This window comes from Bombyx mandarina, chromosome 01 (genome assembly GCF_030267445.1).
Source record: "Bombyx mandarina strain Sakado chromosome 01, ASM3026744v2".
In the NCBI taxonomy this organism is placed as follows: Eukaryota; Metazoa; Arthropoda; class Insecta; order Lepidoptera; family Bombycidae; genus Bombyx; species Bombyx mandarina.
Window position 1 is genome coordinate 17583435 of NC_143208.1, and position 19059 is coordinate 17602493.

Here is a 19059-nt window from a genome sequence, read left to right on the forward strand (position 1 = left end):
GGTACCTACTCGTGCGGTCTCACAAGAGGTCCTACCACCAGTAGATCAAACTTAAATGTTTAGAAATAAATAAATAAATGTGAATTTGTTATCGCATTTCAAACGCACATAGTTCACAATCTAGTGTTCGGTTTTCATAATTTTTTTCCTACCTATTATATATTATTACTACACGTGAAGCGTTTAAGACGAAGGTTCGAGAACTGTTTCTCAGAGAGTTAGCAGAGTCATCTAATTGATAATATTTGTTTATATATGTTTTTATATGTATATATTTAAGTACTATGTATTATGTATGTTATATATACACATAATATATATTTAAGTAATATCCCCTTCACACTACACCTACCAAACTTTATCTCTGCACTCCCCTAAGGTAGACTGTTAGAGAATGCCTATGGCAATAAGTCCGCCTTTATACTTTCTAGTATAAGAAGTTATAAATAAATAAATAAATAAATAAATATAATATGAGTGGTTATATAAGCGTAACCTTAACTAGTAGGTGAGCTCACGGGGCTCAAACCTGACGACGTTGCTAACACGAACCCTAGCAAGAGCCGTGCTTCGCTGAATCTACCATCGGATCGGAAACGCGACCCACTGAGAAGATCCGGCGAGAAACTCAATGAGCTGTGTCTGAGGGTTAATTTACTCGTCGAGCCCTTCGTTGCAAACGACGGGTTCGACGAGAACGATGACCGGACAGTTTTCAATGCTATAATAACCCTTATAAACATATTTCTATCTACTAAGATATGTCAGCAAATACATAGTGCTTAGTGAGATTTTTTTTTACTTTCTCGATAGCGCAAAATTTAACTCAAATTTGTATGGAGTTCGAACTTTTGCCTGCGTTTTTTTATTTTTTATTTCTTAGATGTGTGGACAAGCACACAGCCCACGTGGTGTTAAGTGGTTACTGGGGCCCATAAATATCTACAACGTAAATGCGCCACACACCTTGAGATATAAGTTCTAAGGTCTCAGTATAGTCACAACGGCTGCCCCACCCTTCAAACTGAAACGCATTACTGCTTCACGGCAGAAATAAGCGGTGAAATAAGCGGTGGTACCTACCCGTGCGAACTCACAAGAGGTCCTACCACCAGTAATTACGCAAATTATAATTTTGCGGGTTTGATTTTTATTACACGATGTTATTCCTTCACCGTGGAAGTCAATCGTGAACATTTGTTGAGTACGTATTTCATTAGATAAATTGGTACCCGCCTACGGGATTCGAACACCGGTGCATCGCTACATACGAATGCACCGGACGTTTTATCCTTTAGGCCACGACGACTTTTAAAACGTTTGCCATTAGGGGCGCTGTATCTAACTTAATTTGAAACTACGGAGGTAAAAAAGAGAAGGGAATAACTCGCTGCTACAATGCATTGTAGCAAGCGTGCGTAAAATCCTTAAAAAACTATACCAAAGTCTATAGTTTACCTACCCGTACAGGTCCACAAGATGTCCTACCACGATTAAGAAAATTCATCCACAACCAAAGCAAGCTTATGTTTTACGGTCATACAATATGTACTCTTTGTTCTAGCTTTGAACAATCTTACTTTGCGTGTCAGTTCACACCGCTATACTTTCATACTCGCTGATTCAGATGCAAATAAATTGCGCGTTGTGATCTCAAAAATAGCCGCTGTACTACCACGATATTCAGATCGCCTTTCCCAATAGAGGCGGCGTCAGTCACGTTTTTAAGCCTGACGAGGAACGTAATCCCTACGCCTATAAAAAAATGGAAACAGGGCTGATAATAAGAGATAACAGAAATGCATTAATGTCTGTAGCGAGTAGGATCAGTCACGTGGTTATATACATATGTGTTAAAGGCTCAGGTAATTCGAAAATTGAGCTGGCGTATTTTTTTTCCTACCTATGCTGATAGTCTTAAGAGACTATTTCAGCTTCTCCTTGGCGTATAGCTGATCTCACGGGGCTCAAACTGGGAGTGTTGCTAACACTGGCCCTAGCAAGAGCAATGCACCACAGAATCTACCACCGGATCGGAAACGCGACCCACTGAGAAGATCTGGCGAGAAACTCAGTGCGCTGTCTGTGGGTAAATTTACGATTATTGGCGATCAGAACGGCCTTTTCCTGATTTTTGTCAGTAAGCGTTTAAGTCTACATATAACGCTAATAATAGAACTATTAAAACTAGATTGATTCGAGTTTATATTTATCTGCATTTTATTACAAATTAATACGCCATTGTAAAACAACATAAAAAAAAACTCATTCGCATAATTACACGCACATAAATCATAGGATACTCGAAATTACTAAGGATTCTTTCTTTGAAGGCATTTATCTTGTAAAAAATTTAACACGGCCCGTGTATCCTTCGCGTTTGAAACCCCACCATTACAAGAAACTTTACTAAATTGTTAATACGCTATAATACAATTCATCAGAACGGAGGTTTTATTTATTGTACGAACTTACGTCCGTAACGTATAATCTTTAAAGGATGAGAGCGATGCAGACGAAACAAGGACTCGGAAAGGTTGCGTTAAGACCAGACGAGCTTACCGTCAGCTGCACAGGTCGATTGGTCCTGAGCACTTACAGTAATCGAAGGACACAATAGAGATGTCTAGGGTACAGTGAATACCATACGCTATAGGTACATATAATGCGAATTCTAGAATTAAAATACCGCAGACAGGTGCCATTTTTTCTAAGGAAACGCGGACACGGAAGATGTACGCGAACACGATGATGGAATAGCACCGGGTAATTAGATAGACTAGTGGTCTCCTGGTAGTCGAAATTCGACTATAATTAATTGAAATTATAAGTTTGTACACTATTATGATCTGGTGGTAAGACCTCTTTCTTGTGAGTCCGCACAGGCCTGCCTATTTCTGCCGTGAATGCGTTTCGGTTTGGAGGGTAGGGCAGCCGTTGTAACTATACTGCGACCTTAGAACTTATATCTCAAGGTGGGTGACGCATTTACGTTGTAGATGTATATGGGCTCCAGTAACCACTTAACACCAGGTGGGCTGTGAGCTCGTCCACCCAAATAAGCAATAAAATAAAATAAAAATTTAATACCTACTTCTATAAACACAGGTTTCGGCAAGACTACACTTTAGACAAATATTAAAAGATACAAACAATATTTAATCTATTCTCAATTTGACCACAGACTATAAGCAATAAGAAAAGTTTGACAATAAACAGATAGTATGCTTGCGTGTGTGTGTCAAATACATGGTAGTGTGTGTAATGTTTTTTTTATTGATTTAATGTATTTTTATGCATAATTTAAAAAAATATTAACATTCTGCACTCCTTCTCTATATTCTCTATAATTGTGGGAAATTTCATACTCCTCCGTACGCGCAATTTTCGTAAAAAAGGTACAAAATTTTTGCTTCACGTATTAATACCTATATAGATTCCGGTCGGTAGGAGGTAGGTATTGTAAATTCATTCAATGGTTATTACGATCTTCTCTACTTCTGCCGCAAGGTTATCTAGGCAAGGCTAGGCTAAGGCTCTTGTCTGCGATGAAAATTGTTTCCTTGTCGGGTGGTAGAAAATGATGCGAATTTACACTTCACAAGTAACTACTACTCGTAATATAAACAGTACTTATGTACATGATACAGAAAAAAGGGTGCGTGTACTTATGTACGCGCGTAAGAAGTTATACTTTATTTTTATTAAATTTATTTCTTTTTTTTTATTATTTATTGCTGAGATGGGTGGACGAGCTCACAGCCCATCTGGTGTTAAGTGGTTACTGGAGCCCATAGACATCTACAACGTAAATGCGCCACCCACCATGAGATATAAGTTCTAAGATCTCAGTATAGTTACAACGGCTGCCCCACCCTTCGAACCGAAACGCATTACTGCTTCACGGCGGATATAGGCGGGATGGTGGTACCTACCCGTGCGGACTCCCAAGAGGTCCTACCACCAGTGTAAGTAAGTTTTTTATTTAAATTTTAATCAATTTGAAAAAAATCAATTAAACAACATCCTCAAACACGCATATTGAATATCCCTTTTCTTGACATCGTATAAATTCGGTAATTCTCGGTACGGTTCGGAAAATTCACCTGCGACTATATTCAGACTCGCCAAGTTACGCCGGGCGTATTGTAATGAGCGATTTAGTGGGCAACTTCATTCTGTTAATTTCGTGTCACGGTGCGCGCGCATCGTAAAATTTCACTCTCATAAATTTTTCATAACGCGCCTAAAAAAGTACAACTTCAAAAATCCGTTTCTCCGATCAGTACGGCAATAAGTATACAACTTTGGAAATTATATTTAAATGATATTAGGGATTTATTCCTTTCTTAAAGTCGTTTAATGAAGGATTAAGATTAGATAAAAGTTGGTCACAACTACAAATTAGTTGAGACAAATGAAATTAAAATACAGGAATTCAATGTAGGTAGCGAAACTAAGTGTGGTATGGCATTAATATTTAGATTATTAAAAAATACGGCTTATGAAAAAATAGGACGTCAGAATAATATATTCAGAATAGAAATAAACGCAAAAACAATAATTCTAGTACCTAATTGTTTTTTGTAGCGAACACAATAAAATAAATAACACATAATAAATGAAAATGCATTAAGTTAAGCACAGTGAAATACTAAGCACAGTGATCTACTTTTGAAAATTTAGTTTTTTAGACAAACTGTCTAAACTTTTTCTAAACTGTACCAATCATCTTATGGATTGATGCAAACAATACACAAAGAACAGACAGACACAACACTAAAAAGTCGAATAAAAGTAACGTTATTCTCGGGAAAAAGAGATTTATTTACCATAGGTAGCAATTATATTTCGTGGGTAGGTACGAAATTTAGACGATATTAGGCTGAATTATTTGTTGTAACAAACATCCTGCCCCATCTAATCTCTTGTGAAAGAAACTATTAATTTGTGAACTATGAAATTTATTATTTTAAGTATTACTTAAATTCTAGATATTTATTAAAATCAATGTTGTGTATGTAACTGTTTTTCATCAGTCAAATTGGTTAAAACTTAAATACAGATCACCTTCAATCTAACGCATAGGTACATGTACCTTTATACATAATATTAAGTTCGAACCACCGGATACAATAATTTTATTTTTAGTTTTGTGACTGTCGCCATCTAGTTGCGTATAAAAGGACTATCTTTATTTCAGCGCCACGACCTTTGGAAAGTTAGGTTTTCTTGATTGTATTTAAAACCGTAGTACAACAATAATAAAATAGGTGGCGCTGAATTACAAAATTAGTAAGCCCATTGGCAAAAATCATCAGAACAGGATGTTTGCGACGAAAATTGATATGATTTTCAATAAGAGATACAATAACCTGACTCTTCGAATAATTTTAGCAACAATGCAAGAAGCAACGACTTAAGATTTTTCTTGTTTTCTCTCAGTGAATACCTTTTTACTGCCTATTATTTTGAAATTTAACTATAATTTTTCCGGTCGGGTTATACCTACTACAAGCACATAATTATTTCCTATGCCTCCTCCCGACCGCGCGTAACTGGAATAAACCCTTAGGCTGACAGCGAAAAGGCAGGGAAAAAGCCTCTAATTGCGAAAGAAGTTATTGGATTTTATATATATTTTTAGATTGGTTTATTAGAATATTGTAATGAGGACTCCGTTGAGCGGTTGTGGTGCAAGGGAAAGTCGAGGGCAAAAGATGTTACGGACGATCTCATAAAAAATCTCATAAATAGTAGTAGAATCAAACGAGAAGTTTAGGTCCGCTGATCGAAAAACGCCTATGTTCATAACAAACGTAAACAAGGCAACATTAGAATCAGATATAACTGACTACATCTACAAGAAAACAGGAGAGAATGTGACCTTAGAACGTATCAACATCAAACGGCAATGTGAACACAATGCGTACAAGTTTATTGTGTCCCAAAGAAAGCTGCATATGTTTATGGATGATAAGTTATGGCCTGAGGGAATTATTTTCCGACGATTTGTACATTACAGACCGAAACGTAATAACGAGACGTCAGTACCCGGCACTCACAATATTAATAATAATGAATGATATTTATAAAATGGTTTCTTTTAATTGCAAGAATGTTAAGCGCTCTGTTCAAAATATCCGTGACTTGTGTAAACAATCGGATATCATAGCGCTTCAAGAAACTTGGTTATTGCCCGATGAAACCTCATTTCTTGATACTATTAGTCAAGAGTTTAGCTGCACTGGAGTATCAGCCGTGGATACGTCATCGGGTATTCTGCGAGGTAGGCCACACGGTGGGGTCGCCCTACTGTGGAGACGCAGTCTGTTCCAGGATGTAGTGATTGTTCAGTGTGATAACCCACGTATTTGTGCTATAAAAGTTATGTTAAAGGATAAATCCTTTTTAATGTTTAGTGTATACATGCCGACGGACATTGCGGCAAATCTTACGGATTTTACGGATATACTGAGTGTGGTGAGTGCCATTATTAAGAGCTGTCATATTGACCATGTTTTTATGTTGGGTGATTTTAATGCACATCCTTCCGAACAATTTTATGATGAGTTATCTGTATATTGTGATGAACAAAAATGGATATGTATAGATACTAAATTATTAGGAATACGATCTAACACGTATACTTTCTTAAGCGAGGCTCATATGTCAAAGAGGTGGCTTGATCATTGCGTGGTTACCGAAGCTGCTGTGAGCTTGGTTGAGAATGTATACGTGTTGTATGACGTGTTATGGTCCGATCACTATCCTTTGATAGTTGAATGTAGGTTAGATAAAATAACTGCAAAAAGACTTGATGTTTGTTTAAGTAAATCCAATAACGTTATTTGGGGTGAGAGAAGTCCTGATCAAATAGAATCTTATCAGAAAGAATGTAATAAAAGATTAAGATTAATTGACTTTCCTCATGAACTCAGTAAATGCTGTGATGGTGTGTGTACTGAAGTAAATCACATAGCAGTTATAGATAAATTGTATACAGATATTGTAAATGCCCTAAGTGCAGCTGCATTGGACGGTCGGGAGGGCGCTGTAAAACGTGCTAGAAGAGTGGTAGTGGGCTGGAATAAGCATGTTGCCGAGGCTCACAGGGAAGCTAGGCAAAAGTTTTTGTTGTGGGTAGGGTACGGTAAACCTACTTCTGGGTATGCGTATAATGATATGTGTGAATCTAGAAAAGTTTTCAAGTCTAGACTAAAGTGGTGCCAAGATCATGAGGACCAAATAAAAATGGATATTCTAGCCTCACACCATTCTAAAAGTGATTTTCGTGGCTTTTGGAAACACACAAATAAATTAAAGAATAGGCCGACAATACCTGTGAGCGTCGGTGGCGTGAGTGAACCAGAACAAATTGCCAACATGTTCAAAGAACGCTTCTTTGTAAAATCTACTTTAGGACTCGCTGGGTCGGTGCTTGATATTGAACACGGCAGGGAAATTGGAGTGGCATTTACGTCTAAGGATGTTAAAAAGACAATTAGGTCAATGTCACGTGGTAAGTCTCCGGGACATGACGGGCTCAGCATTGAGCACCTGCGTTATGCGGGCGTGCACATCTCTAGGGTTCTCTCAATGCTGTATAACATTTGTGTGGGTCATAGTTATTTGCCAAGGGAAATGATACGAACAATAGTTGTACCAATAGCTAAAAATAAGACTGGAGACCTTGCAGATAGCAGTAACTATAGGCCTATCTCACTAGCTACTGTTATATCCAAAGTGTTGGACAGCATGCTTAACTTTAAACTAAATAAATATGTAAATCTTCATGATAACCAATTCGGATTCCGTTCAGGTTTGTCGACAGAGAGTGCAATCTTAAGTCTTAAGCATGCTGTCAAATACTACACGCGGCGAGGAACACCTGTTTATGCCTGCTTTCTTGATCTGTCCAAGGCGTTTGATTTGGTTTCCTATGACCTCTTGTGGAAAAAGTTGGAAAATATTAAACTACCCACGGAAATAAATAACATTCTAAAGTTTTGGTATGGGAACCAGATCAACAATGTGCGATGGGCTGGGGCTTTGTCTCTTCCGTATAGGTTGGAGTGCGGGGTGAGACAAGGCGGGTTGAGTTCGCCTACGCTCTTCAACCTGTATATGAATGAGCTGATCGGCGAGCTCAGTAGGACCAGGATTGGTTGTTTCATAGACGGGGTGTCCGTAAACAACATCAGCTACGCAGACGATATGGTGCTGCTGAGCGCGTCTATCTGTGGCCTAAGGCAACTTGTTTCTTTGTGTGAGGGATACGCCAAATCACACGGTTTGGTGTACAACTGTAAAAAGTCGGAGATCATGGTCTTTGAGACCAGGGGTGGGACGCATGATAAAATACCTCCCGTAGTACTCAACGGAACGCCATTGACAAGAGTTTATAAATTTAAATATCTCGGCCATGTGTTGACCCCTGATCTCAAAGATGATGAAGATATTGAACGAGAGCGGAGAGCGTTGTCGGTTAGAGCAAACATGATAGCTCGCAGGTTTGCACGGTGTTCACTTAAAGTCAAGGTCACCCTCTTTAGGGCCTACTGTACTAACTTTTACACGTGCAGCTTGTGGGCTGGATATACTCAAAGATCGTACAATGCTCTCCGTGTTCAATACAATAACGCGTTTAGGGTGCTGGTGGTGCTGCCCCGCTTTTGTAGCGCATCAGGGATGTTTGCAGACGCGCACATAGATTGTTTTTACGCTACCATGCGTAAGAGGTGTGCATCTCTGGTAAACAGAGTGAGAGCCAGCTCCAACAGTATCCTGAGCATGATCGCAAGCAGGCTGGACTGTATATACATGGGTCGCTGTGGTGCCATCTCCCATGGGATGTTACCACAGTAATTCATTGTGATCTAAATATAACTAATAACATAGGTCAAGTTTTATTAACAATTTATATGAGTCATGGATACTTGAAATAAAAACATTATTATTATTATTATTATTATTATTATAAAATCTGTGACTCACTCCAATATAAATGATTGCTCTCACTCTGCGAAAAACCGTGCCACATGGCGTCGCATCGCGAGAGCATCGGTGTCGCAGGATTCTGACTGATGCATGACCACGACCACTCTGTCAAGAGTGTACGACTAGGAAGAAGAAAGAATTAGAATATTTCTCAGAAAAAGGTACACTAAATGGGTTAATTTACGTACCTCTCATGAATTATTCCAGAAATCGAGACTATGCACGCGGCAACCGTTTTTAAAGTGAACGACCTGCTCATTTTATGCGAATAAAAAATCAAAGTGCTCTCTTAAGCCTATTGTTTCGCTTGTTTCTATAATTATGTGAATAAATGTGAATAATAATAGTAAAAATAATAATGACATCGGATATTTTCGTATTAAAAATATTATTGAATTTTCGCTTACGACTAGATAACCATTAAATGAGTATATAATTACAAACGATGATGGAAAGAGCTCACCAATCGACAACAAAAACTGGTTAAATGGCCAGCTAACTCGCTACTCCTTTAGGAAAATATTATGTTGCTGTAACCAGGGATGACACTTCTCCGACAACAGTCCTAATCTGTAAAGCTTATTCTAAATTACTTTAATATATTTTTTTTTATATTTAAGCAACTAAATAACAATTCATCGATTCTCCATCCTATAAATTTTAATCGAAAAATAAACTTCATCATTTTATTATACATACATAAGAAACATCAGAAGTGCATTTATTACATTTTATTTGAATACATTAATCCCTAATAAAAATAACCAAGGGATTTTTATTTGTTACTCATCGTTATTATATAGGTATTATGAAGTCTATTCATATTGAGTTGTTAATATATGTATAGCCATAAAAAGCCTCAAAAATTGTAATTAAAAATATATATGTACATATATTGATTACCGCAAAAACAGGTTAGAGATTTCAAAGAAAATTAAATTAATATTAAATTCGATGCGAGCGAATCAGACGTGAACGATAACCGGTTATTTTTAATGACCCCGAGGGATGCCAAAGTCTTTTGACGTACCTATTGTTAACTTTCACATATATTGTTTACCGACGTGTATGCATTACACAACCGCTGCTTTTTTTTAGGAACTAAGGATTACTGGTAGCCTGGAAACCTGTTCAGTTTCACCAGGACAGGTGGGCGAGCAAAGGCTTGGCTAGGAGGGATGGGATTTGCTTATAGCTGCCCGAGCGCCTCTAAAGAAGATCTAACAACTCAAGGGCACCTGCTTCGCGAACGAATCTACTACCGAATCGAAATCGCGACCCGCTGAGAAGACCCGGCGAGAAACTCGGTGGGATGATTTATGGGTTAGGTTGCAGGTCGAACTCTTTGCCCCGATCGACAATTACAGCTACCGGGTCCCTAAGCCTGCTTCTAGTATTAGAGTTGAAGGCGCCTAGTGTTGAGGTTAATAGATCTGATGGATCCTTAAGACGCGTCTAGGGTGACGACGGTGACTAACGCGTGAACAAGAATCGGGGAACACCCGCTCGTCGGCATTTTGAAAAACTGCAGACTAATCATGATCACGTAATATATTCCTCATTAAAAATACTTAAACCTTAACACAGTAGACAGCGGGCCCTATCTATATAACACTTAATATCCTTTTTTTTATCTAACTTAACTTCAAAGATTAGTTTGTAATGTCAATTGTATTGCGCGGAAAATACGCGGGATGGAGGTAGGTACCTGTGTGCCCTACTACCAGTATTAGACAAGCCATATATTAGAAGATATTTGCTAACCACAAATAGAAATATAAATTCCGAACAAGAATATTATAACCCTCGGTCTACCGAGCAATTGCGTCCGCTTCGTCGAAGAACTTCCCTTAGAGGTCACTCTCCAAAAGACACGAGAGTGCTAGCATTGTTAGTTAGGTTTAGACATTTAATTTTTGTATTTATGTTCAATGCTTGTCCTGTATTCATATGCTACACTGAACTAACTACACCAGATAACGCTTTTTTATTGCTTAAATGGGTCGATGAGCTCACAGTCCATATGGTGTTAAAAAGCTACCCAGCCTATAAACGTCAATAATATAGCATCAGGAACAGCTACGTTCATCCAAAGTGCGTTCCAAGACATCTTTTTTACGGCATACTTTATAAAATAAGAACTTGATGTTAATAAATATTTATACAACGCTTTACAAAAATCTGTAATAATCAACATCTATTCCATAGTGCGAAGATTCCTTACATCCACTACTTAAACCCCTACAGCACTACACAATGAACCAACTCACTTGGCGTAAGCCCGTGCTAGGTTCACATTTACTAGCATCAGTTGAGAAAAAAATTATATCCACAACCTATAATAATAATAAATATTTACTAACAATCACGCCACGTTAACTGGTCCCGTGCTAATTTCGTAAAGAACTTGTGTTACAAATAACAGATAACGGAAATAAATGTATTTTTATTATACACATACATATATTTAATAAACATCCATAACCCTGGACAATACATTTTTATATTTATCATACAATATCTTCCCTTGGCGGGATTCGAACCCGCGACCCCCTTGTGTAGTGACCATGTCACTTACCACTACACTAGACGGCCGTTCGGATACTTCGGGAACCTTTAAGCTTTGCTATTGTTATTTCAAACTTACAATGTGCTTCTAACTTCATACTCTTTCACATTTCACACAATAGCTACGTAGGAACCTACCTAAATTATAAGTTGTATGCAGTTGTGACCTATTTATCTTCGAATTTGCATTTGATACACATGTTAGTCAGTGATATATACAAACATTATTTTTACATGTAAAATCATCATTGAAGACGGAGAATGAAGTAAATTGAGATTTCTAGCACTTCATTGTGTTCTATTGGCCATATTCGTTTTCGTGTATTTCCATATATACTATTGCTTAGATGGGTGGACGAGCTCACAGCCCACCTGGTGTTAAGTGGTAACTGGAGCCCATAGACATCTACAACGTAAATGCGTCACCCACCTTGAGATATAAGTTCTAAGGTCTCAAGTATAAAGTTACAACCGCTGCCCCACCCTTCAAACCGAAACGCATTACTGCTTCACGGCAGAAATAGGCATATCAAATGATAGTAATATAGTACAGAATGCGGTAAATATCTATGAACGACGCACTTGTAAGAATTATAGCTGTTAATCGTTAGAGCTACTACGCTCTTCACTTCTAGATAAGGCAAAATCAATAAGCAGCGATATGAAATGAACTATACACTATACACTATACACTCAAAGTATTACAATCAAATTTAAATCATTAATTTATCACTTAAAATTTAATATGTACGTTGTTAAATTATACGTGCGGCAACAGAATATGGTAGTAGGACCTCTTGTAAGTCCGCACGGATAAGTACCGGCCTATTTCTGCCGTGAAGAAGCAATGCGTTTCGGTTTGAAAGGCGGGGCAGCCGTTGTAACTATACTGAGACCTTAGAACTTATATCTCAAGGTGGGTGGCGCATTTACGTTGTAGATGTCTATGGGCTCCAGGAACCACTTAACACCAGGTGGGCTGTGAGCTCGTCCACCCATCAAAGCAATAAAAAAAAAACATAACTCAATCCGGCTTAAAATGTAGCCAATGAGCGAACAAAATAAAAAAAAACCTTTAATTAAAACGGCCGACATTAAATTTTAATGAAAAGAACTAATAATAATATTGAGAATGTGCACGTATAGATTTCATTTGTGGACTCACAATGGTTGATTAAAATCGTGGAGTTGATTGAAATCGCAGCCAAGTGGGCAGGCAGTATTCGCGATTACTTTACTATGCCGATGCACAGATTAGATTGATTCGTAGAACGCGCACCTTCATTATTTCATCAGGCACAACTTTATCAACGACACATCCTGAATTGGACTTTGTTCTCTTTTCATGGAGCACTCAAATTAATAGCAATAGCTATTGAATGTAATAAACTTTTAATGAATTGTTAATGCGTAATACCCGGATGGCGTATTATAAACATTTTCGTTAGTACAGAATTGTTCTTAACTACTTTTAAAAATTTGTAAAAAATATTAAACTTCTAAACTGAGTGAGCTAATCTATACTATTAGGGGGCTCATTGCTTTGCATTTATTGGCAGAACCTGTTGTCATTCATCTGGTTAGAAGTTATTATCGATATTCATATAGTTGGCCATTATGACTTCATGATCCATCGGCAAAAATATGAAATTTTCTACCATTTATCTCTCTGGTTGTACGATTATATATATTATATATATATTATAACTAACTAGCTGACCCGTTAGACTTCGTAGTGCCTCAATCGATAAATAAAAGACCTAAACTTGTGTATAAAATAAACTTAAAACAAACAAAAGGAATCCGTCCAACGGAGGACACATCAAAGGAAAAACAAAATTGTTATTTTATTGAAATCCCAACATTTTCATAATTATCAACCTTTTAAACCTTCTCTGGACTTCCACAAATAATTCAAGACCAAAATTAGCCAAATCGGTCCAGCCGCTCTCGAGTTTTAGCGAGACTAACGAACAGCAATTCATTTTTATATAGGTATATAGATGCGAAATATTCTGAATTTCGTTTGTGAGGCGATTACAAACAATTTGTTGCTTTCACTTTTATTTTATTTTCTATTTTTTAGATTTATAATTATAAGATATTTAAAATTTTAAAATAAACAGAACAAAAATATAAAAGAATAAAAACCGACTATTTTTCGAATTATTATAATTTCGAGGGTATGATTTGTAGAATCTTATATACATACCAAATCACACGTCACACTAGCTGAATACATTGTCATAGAACGGAAGTATACTTTTTTCTCGTTCGTGTGCGTGTTTTAATTTGAGAACATTTCAAAAGTTAATTTCTAACTATAGAAATGCGTACAATCTGTTTTGCGGGTTTCATGTTATCACGTACCAAACATGTTGGAAGAATTGTTTTATTTTTACCCCCGACCCAAGTTTGAAGAGTTTTGAGTTAGATCATTTTAACTTAATTGTGAATTAAGTTGAAATCTACGGCGAAATACTCATTCAATAACTTACAAAAGACTTAAAATACGTAATTTATTTAAACTGCGAACGACAATAGCTTTGTATTTCAATAATACCCACACCATGTGTGTTTTGAAGTTAATTATGAATAATGCATTATTAAAAAAGGATAAGACCTTTATTTTAAAATGTGACTAATACGAGATTAATTAACGTCGCTTTATATGCCTGCTTGAAACACCAGCTCAATGTTCAAGTTTAAATTTCTGCCTGGACCTATCTGTTTCGTGAGACATTTATCTGTGTTGCGACGATGCAAACCTACCCAGGTAGGCGGCGGCGCGGCGGCGCGCGGCGTCCGCGTCCCTTTCCCTCAAGGCTAACTGATTATCATGCGAATAACACCCTTATAGCAAGCACACTATGACACATTCTCTCGAAAACAGCAGAACAAGGTTTTTTTACTCATGCATACCGGACAATCGAGCTTTAGTAAAGTTAAAGAAATAGTAAACTCATCTTCCTAAGAATAGAGAATTAAATTTCTAGTGTTTTCGAATAAGATCAACGTTTAATCCGTTTCTTTTGCTAGGTAAAGTAAATATCAAAACAAAGTGTTGCACGAGGTAGGTATATAAACAAAAACACGGCTTATCTGTCCGGCTGTCAATGTCAAAGCCTCGTGGGCGCGACTTTAAACGTCAAATTTTACTGATAACATAAACGAAACACTCACCTCGATCCGCCGTGTACACTGATTCAAAATAATTTCACACTATTTCACTGATAAACCACAAGTAATCGTTATTTAGATGTACGTGACAAGTTGCGCAGGATTGTTTGTGCAGGCGTCGCGTTGGCGCAAGTCCCTCTGGCATCACATAACGGCACAGGCGCCGTCGCAGGTGAGTGCGCGACGGTGGCGCCGCGGCGCTCGGCGGCTCCCGATACAAACGACGCCCCCGCCACGTCCTGTCTCCATCCCGACCGCCGACGCGACGTCCGAGTCTTTCTGACTCCGAGACAAAACTTTTTTTTATCAATAACCCTAGAGCTTTTGCTTGTGTATTATATTCTATATTAATTATATTAATTATATTCTCTAAGTAAATTTCACAGTTTCTTTTGCATTTCAATGATATAAAAAGTAACAAAACTCATATATTTTATACAACTTATCTTCATACTTCTAAGAAGCCTACTTAGATAATTTTAATATTTTCGTCGATGTGGGTACATACATATCCACCTTTGAAATTATTATTGAATATCTACCTACGTATCTACATTAAAACCATTAGTGGATACTTACGTTTTCATATTCTCAATTTACAGCCACTTCTCGTACAAAATTTTTTTTTTAATAAACTCCATTGCGTTTTTTACCTTATTATTATAAAATAGCTCATTCTATTAAATGCTTACGACATTACATACATTTTATAATAATTTTAAATTTAGGTATTGGAAAGATCGGCATAATAATAGGTTTAAATTATATGTATGTTTTCGTTATAATTTAATATAGGTACATGTTGTGAAGCCTAAAGTAAGCCTAATACAAAATCATTATTTTCATTTTCCGTAATTGTAGTCGTAATTTGCGTGCTATTCAAATAAATTGCTACCTAATATAGAAAATTTACAAAATATTTTCTGTAAATCAGATCTTTTTTTGCCTACTTATGTGCGAGTATACTTAAGAGGCTGTCTTGGCTTCATACTGACTGGTGAGCGACCTCACGGAGATCAGTCTGTACAAGTTTCTAAAGTCGGTCCTAGCGAGAACAATGTTTCGTTGAATTTACCACTGGATCGAACGTAAGACCAATTGCGAAGACACGGCAAGAAACTCCATGGGCTGTGTCCATGGGTTAAGTTGCACATCGAACTCTTACGACGAGTTCGACGAGAATGGTGAAATCAAACCTACTGTCTTCCATTTTGAATACTGAGCGTTTGTTTGATTGTTCGTATTCCCTTGTTGCTGTATGTTTTAAAAGCTTCAATTTGTACAGTTGTTGATGACACTTTAGGGAAGGTTTTTCATTTGCGGGAGGTGGCATGGGTGTAATTAAGAACAAAGGTATTTATTTCTAAAAAAAATATTTCATATCTGCTATGTATCTATTGAAGTTTTGTTCAATTAACTTTTCATTTACTTGTTATAGTAAACGACGTCCAATGAAAATATTTCAAATAAGTACATTGTATTTTATCATTCCAAATTCAACAACCTTGATTCGGATCGTTAAAAATCGCTAAATTTGGTTTGGTCATTCTTATTTTCTCTTCTTGAGAGTCGTGCTCTGTTGCATGAGCGAGGTAGGCACAGTGCCAACCGTGAGTGCTTAAATTATTTTATCTATAATAATATGTATACATATTGTAAGGTGTACTTATTTTAAATGCGACAATACAGAAAGGACACGGTTAGATTTATTTGCTTGTTTTTCATTGGTGTTTTGATAAGATAGTTCGAAGACTGCACTATTCATTTTCTAATACTAATCTAATCCAATCTCAGACAGCTGATGGCGAGAGGCAAAATAGAAGGCAAAAGTCCTGGAGAACGCAGTCCCACGAGATGGTCGCACCAAATTCTATCTTCTCTGAACATCAAGTTCGACGATGCCCTTCGCGAAGTCAAGGCTTGCAGTAGATGGAGGGAAGTCGTACTTCAGAAAACGATGCAGCAGAGGAGTCACGACCCTCAGTAAAGAGGAAAGCGATGCGAAGAGGATCACAATACGCTGGCGTAATACTCAGAGAACGATGTTGCGCATTCTCCGGTGAATACCTTAGCGGCCTTTGCCCACTATCTCCTCAATATTACGTCTGATCCACCAATTATCCCTTAGCCAGGTATAAATATAGGGGTAGGTATATCTATACTAATCTATATCTATATCTATACTATCTATATCTATACTAATATTATAAAGAGGAAAGATTTGTTTGTTTGTTTGTTTCGAATAGGCTCCGAAACTACTGGACCGATTTGAAAAATTCTTTTTCGATTAGAAGCCGACATTGTCCCTGATGAACATAGGCTACTTTTTTTTATTTTTTTTTATTTTTTTGGTTTCATGTGTGTTTTAATGTTTCCGAAGCGAAGCGAGGGCGGGTCGCTAGTATATTATAAATCTACAGTAGTTTTTACGGATGTTCCGATATAAATACTGAACCATGCATCCGATTGAGTTGAAACTTGGTATCCATGTAGAAAATACATGTACTTAATATTTATATGAGTGTTGGACTCCCTAATAATAATGACGATAAATAATTATGTTAATTGTAAATGCCCAGCGAAGCGGGCGAATACGGCTAGTACCTGTAACTAGTCAGGTCATAAGTACTGTCACACAGTAAAAACTTTTTTTTTAGAATGCTGGCCACAAAAAAGTTTATTGAATTCGAATGTCGAATTGTTCATGAAAATAAAAACGTATACTTTTAGAATTTTACTCATTTTTTAAATGTGGAGTGGACGCTTAAAGAAGACCGTGTTGCAGTTATTGCGTTGCATCGTTGCGGTTACGCGCCAATTCAAATTTTTAACATACTGAAAAATTTGAATATAACCAAAAGATTCGTTTATCGTACCATCAAACGATACAATGAAGACTCTAGTGTAGATGACAGGTCAAGAAGTGGTCGTCCTCGGTCTGTTAGGACTCCAGCAGTGATAAAAGCTGTGAAGGCGCGAATTCAAAGAAATTCCAAACGTAAGCAGAAACTGTTGGCCCTTCAGATGGGGTTAAGCAGAACCACGGTGAAAAGGGTGTTAAATGAAGACTTAGGGCTTCGGGCATATCGAAGAAAAACAGGACATCGTTTGAATGCTCGTCTAATGGACCTGAGACTGAAGAGATGCCGCGCTTTGTTGAAGCGGTACGCGGGAAAAAAATATCGGGAAATTCTTTTTTCGGATGAAAAAATTTTTACCGTAGAAGAGAGCTACAACAAACAAAATGATAAGGTGTACGCACACAGTAGTGAAGAAGCGAGCAACCGTATTCCGCGTGTCCAACGAGGTCATTTTCCATCCTCGCTCATGGTATGGTTGGAAGTTTCTTATTGGGGCTTAACAGAGGTACATTTTTGTGAGAAAGGTGTAAAAACGAATGCAGTTGTGTATCAAAATACAGTCTTGACGAACCTTGTGGAACCTGTTTCTCATACCATGTTCAATAACAGGCACTGGGTATTCCAACAAGATTCGGCGCCAGCTCATAGAGCGAAGAGCACACAAGACTGGCTGGCGGCGCGTGAAATCGACTTCATCCGGCACGAAGACTGGCCCTCCTCCAGTCCAGATTTGAATCCGTTAGATTACAAGATATGGCAACACTTGGAGGAAAAGGCATGCTCAAAGCCTCATCCCAATTTGGAGTCACTCAACAAGACATCCTTGATTAAGGCAGCCGCCGATATTGACATGGACCTCGTTCGTGCTGCGATAGACGACTGGCCGCGCAGATTGAAGGCCTGTATTCAAAATCACGGAGGTCATTTTGAATAAACTTTAGTGTCATAAGAATTTATGTTTTATTAAGTTCATTTTGGTATATGAATGGTTACATAATGAATAAACTTGTTTCAATTATTTTACATTATACATGTGACAAAATTTATGACCTGACTAGGTATATATGCAGTAGTTGTGAATTTGAAAATTATATTTGTAAAATAAACTAAAACGTTACTTCTTCTTATCAGCCCACAGATGTCCCACTGCTGGACACAGGCCTCCCCAAGCCTCGCCACAAAGACCGGTCCTGCGCTGCCTGCATCCAGCGGATCCCCGCGAACCTCAATAGATCGTCGGTCCATCTTGGGAGGCCTACCCACGCTACGTCTTCCGGAAGAAACGTTACTACAGTAATATATTGAAATTAAATTACGTTTAAGAGCATTATCCTGGTGCCTCATCCGATGAATTTGCCGCGGGCCTCAGATGTAGATATACCACCGTCTTTTAACACCAGTTGAACAATGAACTCAAGTAATACATATCTTTAAAAAGTTTACCGGTAGT

General features: G+C 37.6%; 1 protein-coding gene across 1 annotated transcript in view; it reads right to left on the minus strand.

The window, feature by feature from the left end:
• LOC114252812 (protein bric-a-brac 1) overlaps positions 1-14906 on the minus strand; it is a 360826-nt gene extending 345920 nt beyond the window's left edge. The window contains exon 1 of the mRNA XM_089731553.1: positions 14752-14906. The gene's annotated coding sequence lies outside the window, so the exon portion shown is untranslated. The remainder of the gene's footprint in view (positions 1-14751) is intronic.
• Positions 14907-19059: the final 4153 nt, after the last annotated feature.